At 42.4% G+C, this 10,858-nt stretch overlaps 1 long non-coding RNA gene across 1 annotated transcript in view; it reads right to left on the bottom strand.

Moving 5' to 3' along the window:
* Positions 1 to 212: 212 nt before the first annotated feature.
* Positions 213 to 10,858, bottom strand: part of LOC147735088 (uncharacterized) — a 34,975-nt gene continuing 24,329 nt past the window's right edge. The window contains exons 2-3 of the long non-coding RNA XR_015307615.1: positions 4,363 to 4,435; positions 213 to 516 (exon numbers count right to left, since the gene is read on the bottom strand). This is a non-coding gene — a long non-coding RNA (uncharacterized LOC147735088). The remainder of the gene's footprint in view (positions 517 to 4,362; positions 4,436 to 10,858) is intronic.

Genomic DNA, 10,858 nt, shown 5'->3' with positions numbered 1-10,858 from the left:
TACACTTGTCAGAGTGATGTGCTATTGCAGAGGAGTGACATGCACACAAGGAATGTGTTTTGGAATTAGTTTATTTGCACATGCTGTGCCTTTGGTCATTTGGTCTTGTCCTCTGATTGCTATGGACAGTCCCAATATGACATGCTCATGTGAAGAAATTGTTAATGATAGTGTCCCTTCGGGCTATTCCTGCTGCTGTTGCACTGGGGTGTGGTCCACCTACCTCATCATCATCGTCCAGTGCATCTTGCACATGGATCCATGGGGCATTGGTGTGTAAAAATATGTTGTGCAACACACAACATACAATAATCATCTTGCACACCATTTGCGGGCTGTAAAGGAGTATTCCACCTGTGATGTCCAGGCATCTGAAATGTGACCTCCACACATCAAATAAGTACTCCACAGTGCCCCTGGTGCGTTTGTTGTTCACATTGTACAGCCTCTGGGCCTGGGTGTTTGGGGCTCGGAGGGGTGTCATCATCCACGGGCAGAGTGCATATGCTTGATCACCTGTGAAAGGGGAGAGAGATGTGTCAATCGGTGGTTCTGCATTCTGTGTTGGCAGGCTTATTATCATCATCATCATAAAATCTTCATACGGCTGTGATCAGCCATAAAAGAACACATCATTACATAATAATAAAATACAGTACAAGAATACAATATAAATGCCATGAGCAAGGAGACGACTACAAGCGTAACATGCATCAGTAGCACAATTAATAAGTGGTTTCAAAAATAATCACTGTGGGAAAAATAAATAGGATAAAAAGTCATTTTCCAATGATATTTCGTGTCCGAACTGCGGAAGAAATATATTTATAAACCATTAAACATCATTTAAAAGCTGAAGATGACACAAGGCAGCCTGGCATTTTCTAATAACTAGAAATGTTAACAGTGGTTTTAGAAAGGCGCGTCTTTCATTAATATACAGATTACAAAAAAACATAAAGTGCAATGTGCTCTGTGCTGATTCCGAGTCACAGGGGCATAAGTCCAAATCGGCATCAGAATATACATCCCGGGGATATGAAACCAACAGATGGGAGATTCCAAACCAGAACCTAATAAGATAATACAGTTTGGCCTGACTAAGATGAAGGGATAAATAAAACTCCATACCTGGAGAACAGATTAGAAGTGAATGATCTACAACCCTTTTCTTCATTGTTTCCAGTCTGTCTCTCAGAGAATATGAGTGAGTTGAAAAATCCCATTTCATCTTTGCCCTTGATATTTTGGCAATGTTCCTGGGATTCTCAAAACAATCCAACAATCCCAGAGTCTCCAGTTGAGCCCTGACATAAGATATTATTATATTGGGGTGTGATATATGGGACTTTGGGATTCATGTTTGACATGTCTTGCATGTGGCAAATGAGCCGTATCCATGTGTATTACTTTGCCTCACAGCTGCTCCTCACTCCCCGAGCCTATTTACTTGTGTGCGCTGCGCAGTTGCATCAATTGCACTCCTATGGCACATCCATTGTCACGACTGTCTGCGCATGTCCACTAGCCTGACAACATCACTGTGATATTGGCCGTTGAAGGTGGTCGGCTACTTGTGTGTAAGCCTATGGTCAGTATATGGTGGACACAGAGACACACGCAGTAGTTGCTTTGGTGGTCATCCCATCCCCCAGGAGATAAGAAACAAGGGGTCTCTTCAGGAAAGCCTGCAGATACTCGCTCCCGCAAGTGCTATGACTGTTAGCAGGGGGTCACTTGAAGGGGGATGCCAAGAATCACAAGAGGACACAGCTTCCCACCGGTGGACAGTCCAGGGTTGGCTAGTGTAGCGCTTGGTGAGGAAGGGTACCTACAGGAGGGAGGGGATCCTGCAGAAATGACCCTCCTCTCACTAGAGGACAGTGAAATGGTCCCAGGAAACTAGGTGCCTTCTACACTAAAAAATATAGTGCCAGGGTGACCATCAATGAGATAAGGGTAGCGGCTCTCAGATACACTGGAGCCAATGTGAGCTCAGTCTGGTGTCATTTGGTCTCTGAGGAGCAAGTAGTCCCCTGGGCACTCCAGCAAGTAGTTTCTGTGAACAACTCAGGGCACCAGTATAGGATGGCACAAGTTCCCTTTGAATGGATGATCTCAGGTCCCTGGATGGTGATTGTGTGCCCTACCATGCCAGTGGATTGTCTTCTAGGTAACACCTGGTAACGTCCATGTGGAAGAATGTCCCACTTGCAGATGCTTTGGTTGCCAGAGTGGGCATGCGTGACCACTCGGTCAATAGCAGCCAGTAAGGGTGATCAGAAGGACCAGGTTCCTGCCAAGAGAAAGGGCAGGGGGCCACAGGAAACCTACCCCCAAAGTTCCCACGGTCCTGGAGGAGGCTGACCTTGAGGGGGACACCCCTGTATCTGAAGGGGAGCAGGGACCTGAAAGAGGGGAGTTATCTGAACTAACCCATTAGCAGCAAAGGGGGGTCCTGGGAAGAATTTAACAGGGAGCAGAGAGAATACGCTTCTCTAGAAGGTTTCCTGCAGCAGGCTGCAAACCAGATAGCTGGTGATCAGTCTGGATCACACTGGATTTACTGGGAGAATGGTCTCCTCCACAGTGAGCAAAAGTTGCTAAGCATTGGTAAGCCTGTGTGCTGGTGGTACACCAGCACTTGTGAACCTTCCTAATGGGCCTAGCTCATAATATGCCTCTGGTAGGAAATTTGGGGCAGGAAAATACCTTTGACAGGATTGTCACCCACTTCTTTTGGCCTCAGATGGAAAGGCAGGCAGATGGGCCTTGTAGGTCTTACAAGACTTGCCAGGCAAGTGGTAAGAGTGGAGGAAGTATCAGGCTCCTCTCCAACCTTTTCCACTGGTAGGAACCCCTTTTGAAAGGTGTTGGGATGGACATTGGGAAGCTACTTGATCCCAATACAGCCATGGGTAACAGATACATCCTGTTCTTGGTGGACCATGTCACCCGGTACTCAGAGGCTAGCCCTCTCAAGACAATGAAGGTGTCAGCCGTGCACCAGGCATTAATGGGGATATTTTCTCACGTGGGATTCCCCAGAGAGGTGGTATCTGACCATGGTATCAATTTCATATCCAAGTACATGATATCCCTGTGGGAGGAGTGCGGTGTGACCTACAATTTCACCACTTACCACCCACAAGGTAATTGTTCGGTGAAGAGATTCAACCGAACCTTAAATGGCATGATCAAGGGTCTAACAGAACCCATGAGGCATAATTGGGAAATCCTCTTGCCATGCCTTTTCTTTGGAAACAGGGAGGTACCACCGAAGTCCTTAGGGTTCAGTCCCTTTGTGCTTCTGTATGAGCACCCTCTCAGTTTTGTCAAGGAAGGCTTGGGGACAGCTCCCAGGAAAACTCCCGAGGATGTATTTAGCTACATGCTGGCCTTCAGGACCCAAACTAACTGCTTCAGGAAAACCATGCAGGTGAACCTGGAAACAAGCAAGCCGGTAGGAGATGAAATACTGGTATGAATGAAATGCATATTTGGTACAGGTTCAGCCTGGCCAGAAAGTGTGGGTCATGGCCTCAGTTGAACCGTGTGCCTTGCAGGACAAGTGGACGGGGAGGTTTGAGGTGATGGAGTGCTAAAGTAATGCCACCTACCAGGTGAATTTGGAGACTCCCAGGAACCCTCTGAGGGTCCTCCATGTGTACCGCCTCAAGCCTCACTTTGAGAAAGGAGGTGTTTCAGAAGTTGGAGTCAAGTATTTTTAACCCCAGAGGTGCACTACCTGTTTCGGGTACTGCTCTTTGGGTTGAAGAATGTCTCTGCCACCTTTCAGACTTTGGTAAACCAGTTGTTTGCTGGGCTGAAGGATTTCAGTGCTGTCTACCTGGATGAAATACCTGTGTTCAGTTCCAGCCAGGAAGAATACTTGCAGCACCTGTGGGAAGTGTTGACGGCTCTGCAGAAGGTAAGCCTCAATGTCAAGACCAGTAAGTGCCAGATCGCGCAGGGCTCTGTGGTGTATTTAGGGCACCAGGTAGGAAGCCGCCAGGTGGCGCCCATACAGCCTAAGATTGACACCATTTTGTTGGCAGCACCCTACGACAAAGACAGAGGTGAAAGTCTTTTTAGGTCCCACTGGTTACTATAGGAGATTTGTTAAGGGCTATGGCACCATATTCCACCCCTGACCAAGCGGACTTCCTGAAAGAAGCCCAGGAAGGTGATCTGGACTGATGCCTGCCAGAAAGCTTTTGATGCCTTGAAGGCAGTGATGAGACAATGACATTGACAAAGCCCAGGTGTGATAAACGCATTTGTAGGCATTTCTTTGATTATATTCAATGGATATAATGGAATGAAGAAATGATTGAGGAAATCAGAGAGTGCAAGGCTTACCTTTGTGGAGTGTTTCAAGATACACAAGTTCCATCCTCATGAGCCAATGTATCCTCTGCGTTCGAGCGGTATTCTGACGGAAATGAGAAAATGGTTTTATATTTATACACAGACAGACAGACATATAGATAGATAAAATGAATTTACTTCCGGCCCTGTACCCCTATTAATCCCAACAAAACATTTCGAACATATACATGTAAATATATACTAGAACGCATAACAATAATTAAACACGATAAAATAAACAATTATATTTTTGCAAACGATATTTATGATTGATATTTTCTAAATTGATATTACTTACCTTAAAATCGATATTCTTGACAATTCTTGACAATTCTTGTCAATTCTTGACAATTCTATTCTTGCAGATGATATTTCTATATCACTCAATTTTAGACACAATATTTTGGTAGGACGATATTTTGGTTTCAATATTTTGTCTAAATACCAAGCCATAGTATTAACACTTGTGAGGTCATAGACGCACTACTACTGCTCTTTATGGATTGTGAATGCAAATGATTCAGGCAGAAACATATTCCTATTTGATCAAACAAATTACATCAGCTGCAAATTCAGCTAGAACCCTCTTTTAGACATTCAAAATCCTAACTAGTCTTAATAATGCCAAGATGTTAGTTGCCAATCAATCCTTTAGTTCGTTGTAAGAGTTTATGCAACCCAAGTATTGAAGTACATAATGATTTTGCTTCATATGAGGAAGTTAGTCACAATCAAATTATTGAGAGTGACCTGCCTTCTATTGTCATGTAGTTCGTTGGACCCTCCAAGACCTGTGCATTTTGGATGACCTTAACTGAGGGCTGGGTGTGCAAACAGATTCTGGACACCCCACAGGATAAGTCAGCCATTAGATCAGCAAGCTATAGAGTGCCACTACAACCCACCTGTATTCTACAGTGCTGTGTGTAATTTCTGGCAACCACTGAACATGACAACCCTGATTCCTCAGGTTTCAGAGAAAACAAAACATTATCTTTCGCTCAGTCATTCGTGTTTACTTTTCTGAGAATAAACATAGAATGACGATTGGAATGGTTTCAATAATTATTTATTAGTCAAGCTTCAGTCTAGTATGAAATATATTCACTGCGATGATCAAAAGACAGAAGCAGACAAATGTAATTGCTAGCACCAATATCGTACGTAGCAGATACATTTCTACCACAGTGCTAATAAAATGAATAAAAGCAGATTATATAAAAGAACAGCGTTGGTGTACTCCTACTATGCATAGCCTACTTAAATGTACCTAGCCTTGATATGTAGGTGAAGCCTGTGTATGTAAGTTTTAGGATATATCCTAATGGAGCCAAGAAATACCCAGGGAGTTCTGAATGAATGACCGTGTCTCTGCATTGAGGATGGCACCCAACAAGGGATGTCAGGTTTCTGCCTGTCGAATGATCAGCTTGCAAAGTCTTGGTCCAGCCTGGAAGGAATTCTCCTCTATTTTGTAAGGGGGAGGGAGGGTCTTTTATAAACAAACAGTACCAAGAGCCTAATGTTCAAGAGACCAAAGTAAGCTAATAGGGAAAAGGTCACTGCTGTAGAACTGTTATGTCGTTGGATGGGACCAAAAAAAATATATAATTGGTATGTGCATGATGGGACTATCCTAAATGATATGACACTATAACCAATAAAGTGACTAACTTCCCCTCTCTAACATTAGACCAGGTTAGTAGGCTATTGATCTCAGTAAAATCTGCATCACTATCAGGTCCTTGTCAGCCTGCAATTCTACAGATGTCTTCAAAGACTGTCGCTGCTATTCTCACAAAGAATTTTAATGAGATGTTCAGAGTGGAATATTTTTGCAGAAAGCTTGGAAAACAGCCTCAATACTACCATTTTTGGAAAAACTCACTGCTAATCTCCTTGAACCTAGTAATTAACATCCCATCTCTTGTCTCCCTTTACCCAGCCAAAGCATTGGAAAAAGCAGTGAATGTGGAATTACCTTCCGTTCCGGACAGCAACCAACTTCTAGATTCCACTCAATTTGAGTTCAGAAGTGAACACAGCATGGTGTCAAAGCTAATTATTTCACACAAAAGAAATCAGAACTAGCAGTGAGAAGGAAGGGAAAGAGGCTCTTTTCCTTCTTAACCTGCTGGTGGCATTCAACATGCTCAAACATATAAATAGTATAAATAGATTGTTTAAACAATATAGGGATTATATACACTGCATTGGCCATACTAAGGTATTTTCTTTCATGGAGGGAGAGATCGTGGCTCTTAATAGATTTGTCTCTAGTCCTTTGTCCCTCCCATGTGATGTCCCAGAGTGGTCATCCTCAAACCTGACACTTTTTAACATTTATGTTACAGCCTGATTATATCTTTTGAGTTTTACCTAGTGTTGTATGCAAATGATACATACATTGTTGACACAATCATTAGCACATTTTAAGATGCAGCTATCATATTACATTACTGCATGAAAGACATAGTCAAGTGAAATAAGAAAAACTGTCTAAAACTGAATTCAGGAAAGAATGAGGTCCTTCTGTTTGGGAATGACCCTTCCTTTTGGTCCCCCATCTGGTAGCCATAAAACCTAGGTCAGAAAACTGGGTATCATGTTTGATAACATACTGACATTGGGGACCAAATAAATGTGCTCACTTCATCCTCCTTCAGCACACTGATGATAATAAAATAAATTATTTTTTTTTCATTCCTCACAAACTTCAGAAAACCATAATTGTTACTCTAGGCTTACCAGAAATTGACTACTGAAATGACAGCTACTCAAATATGCAACAATGATTGCTGAATAAACTCTGTATGCGGCTAGAGATTCCAAAATTCCAGTCCGGCTCCAAGGCCCTGCATAGAGTACACTGGCTTCCCACCAGGAAAAGGATTGACTTTAATGCTCTTTGTATCTCCAACAAGACCCTGCATGACTCTGTTCTCGAATATTTTAGGAATGGACTCAAATGGTACACTCCCACTTGAAGTATTCGGGGTACTTCCACCAAGAATTTTTATGAACTCCAACGTACCCCAATCTAGGCCTAGGGAGATTTACACCCTTTAACCTACATTTGTCCTACCTTACTCACCTTTTCCCGAGTTATGTGCTGAATAAATGTTGGTCACTTTCTTGGGTTCTTGGAAACTAGCCTTATGTATTATGCTATTAGATAAGTCCCCTGCACATGATGCACATCACAGCATGAAAATACTCTGCGTAAACGTTATGGTCATCTTCATCCGAATGTGAAAGAACTACGTTGCGTAATTGCAGGTATTGTTCTAGGCTCAGTTGCATACTTGTACAAACAACATATCGATTGTGGAAGGAACCCCAAGGCTATCTTTAGGGTAGTAAAGACCCATACTGATCTCGAGTTAGATGAAAAGCTTCCATGCTCATATCAGACGCTGGGATTCCTGCATGCAGAAACGTCACCATACAGTTGTCTGACATACCTTGCAGGGTGTCCAACTCCAGAATGCAGTGGTCGGACATCCTTTGCAGGGTGTCCAACTTGAGACCAAGACAGGATCTCCCATTGGGTAATGGGTTTGGCTCTTTCCTAAGGGATTATTGGCTTTACACCCACATTCATGCTAGGTACATTTACGTACACTGAGATGGGGCTGCATAGGAGGAGTACACATGATTACTGCCATGTATTTATATGCCTGCATATATTCACTGTTTTAGCACCAAGGTTATTTACTCTGTTGGTGCCTGTAATCTTATACATCTGTTTCTGTCTAATGATAGTTGCAGCAAATATATTTTCTACTAGAATGACACTGGTTCAAAAAATACTTAATGAAAAAGTACCCACCATTTATTCTGTATATCTCTCTGAGATTAAATGAGCACAAGTGAATGAGCGAAAAGTACTGCACTGTTTTCAAGATCCCTGAAGGATCAAGGGTTGTCATGTTGGATAGTTACCAGAAGATCCCTGAAGGATCAAGGGTTGTCATGTTGGATAGTTACCAGAAACTATTCTCTCCTTGGCAAAGTTAGGAGCTTATGGTGACACTGTGAGCTAGCTGGTCTAAAGTCTAACAAATCTGTTGGGGGTGTCTGGAATCAGTCTGGACACCAATCCCTTAGTTTATCTTGTCTGAACGCGCAGATCCTATATAGCTTTGTACGAACCACATACCAGTATGTGAAGGTCTCCAAACTCGAACTAACTGATTGGGGAGGTAGAAGTTTTTTGAGCTGCACTGAAAGTGTATGGAACTGTCTTCCTCTGAATTTAAAATCCCAGTCAAATCTGCTCAGGTTATGGACAGATTTGAAAACCTGGCTATTTACAAACTAATATCACAACACAGGAGACCCTTATGTACACTGCAGCGCCAAGATGCCTTATGGCATATGCCTATCTCACAAAAATTAGCATTTGCATTGAAAGTAGTATAGTTGGAAATTTTCTGGAGGCGATATTGTGTCGATCAAAACCCTGTGACTTGTGTAAAATTCCCAGGTACATTGATCTTCTTCTAATTTTTCTTCCTATCTGTGTATTAAACATCAGTTGTCAGACAGTTCTTGTATGCATGAGGGGATGATTATTTTAAACTGCCAGATCATCTTTTCATTTGAACACTGAGTTCTAGATTTCTGCAGTGTTGCCTTGTAAATGTCAAGGAGTGTGTTGATGTTTTATGTGGTCTGTTTAATTTGTGATATTTTATGTGAATGTCTTCAAGAGTTCAATAAAGGGCTTATTTAAGCTTGCAGAATGTACTTTTTTTCTCTTTGGTTGACCACAGTGCAGTAGAATGGTGTGACAAATGAAGAAGGGGATGGCAAATTTTCCATGGTTATTTATTTATTGTACTTCTAAAGCGCATCTGTCACCTTGCAGGCATCCTGGTGCTAAACCTTTCAGAAATACGCACTACGAGACCACACTACAACATGTATTAAATCTTTGGGAAGAGCCATGTTTTTTACTTTTTCCTGAAAGGCAGAATCTCAATAATTTGTCTGAGTTCCAGAGGCAGGGCATTCCAGAGCCTTGCTGCCGCCACCTCAAAAGATCTGCCACCTGATCTCACCTTCCTGAATGTAGGTACTTTCACCAGCTTTGCAACTGAGGAGAGCAGAGTTCTCATAGGTGCATATCAGGAAAATTTATTTTGAAAGGAGACCGACTCCATCCCGTTGAGGCCCTTAAACACCAGGCAAAGGGATTTAAATTGAACTCTTTGCCTTAGCGGCAGCCATTGTAGTTCCGCTAAAGCCTGTGAGGAAGAAGACCTTCTAGGCCAACCCAGGGCCAATTTGGCTGCCATAGATTGTATTCTCTGTAACCTATCCAATAGGAAGTTGGGAGCTTCCAGCAAAAGGGCATTACAGTAGTCTAATCTACTGAGAATGGTACTACGCACTATCACAGAATATCAATTCTCATTGGTGAATTGAGGGTGATCAACTAATCAAAAGTGGAAGGATCACTTGTCCTGCATTGGAGGATCACTTGTCCTGCATAACATTGGGTATGCGGTCTCGGTACTAGTCCCAATAAAAAAACCCTCATTAACGTGTTGTTTTTGTGGTTGTCTCTGAGCGGTATATTTTCGTTCTCCGCTTCTTACACACGTTTTTGCAAAATCATGGGGTTTAGTGGTTTTGCAACCTCCACCAGGAGGTAATACCCTTTGCTATAACAGTAGTGACCAGAGATGGTGCTCGTGAAATAGTGAAGTGAATTTAAAAGTCTCTCGGTTCCGGATATAACTCTTTATTCGTTCCGGGGTCTTTTGAGACAGTAAAACTATTGGAGGTGATTGAGGAGCTTGTTATGGCTCTATCACGCAATGATTGTGAATAAGGTCGACATGTTTCAGCCCTTGTTCGCCAACAGGTCGGGTGGGCTTTCTTCAGGACCAGGGTGAAGTGAAAAGGTGAAGGATACTCCTAAGAATTACTCGGTGTATCTCAATTTAGAACGTCATTCATTAATGTTCTGACAAGGTCCTTTTTTGGTACCTATGGGAAAGGGATGTATAGAATTTGATAACTAAAATAAGGTGGCATAGGGTGATGCCAGGAATCTTTAACTAATTTGGTGCTGAGGGAAATTGGGATGGGAGTTTTGGAAGGTGGAGGTGTTGATATCTGAGATTTCCTCAGTTAATTTCTTTTTTGGAATGGGTTCCCTCTAGATCAGCAAAAAGGAGTCAGTCCAAGACATCAAGAGTGGAAAGAAAATATCTGAGAAATACCTAGTTGACATTGTTTTGGTAGTCACTGTACAGGGAGGTAGAATGTGAGGGAGATAACATTAACATGTTTAATTCTGATTTAGATTTTTGTTGGCAGATTTTAGGTCTACTGTTGCATCATTAATGCCTTTGCTGGCATACTTAGATATCTTGGATATGATGTAAGATCTTTCTTTACAAGCCATCCTCATCATGTGTTGTTCGACTTTGTGTAGAAAAGTTCTGGCTAATCTGCCAATGACCAATTAGAC

This window comes from Lissotriton vulgaris, chromosome 1_2 (assembly GCF_964263255.1).
Source record: "Lissotriton vulgaris chromosome 1_2, aLisVul1.2, whole genome shotgun sequence".
Lineage (NCBI taxonomy): Eukaryota > Metazoa > Chordata > Amphibia > Caudata > Salamandridae > Lissotriton > Lissotriton vulgaris.
This window is presented reverse-complemented; position numbering and strand designations above follow the sequence as displayed.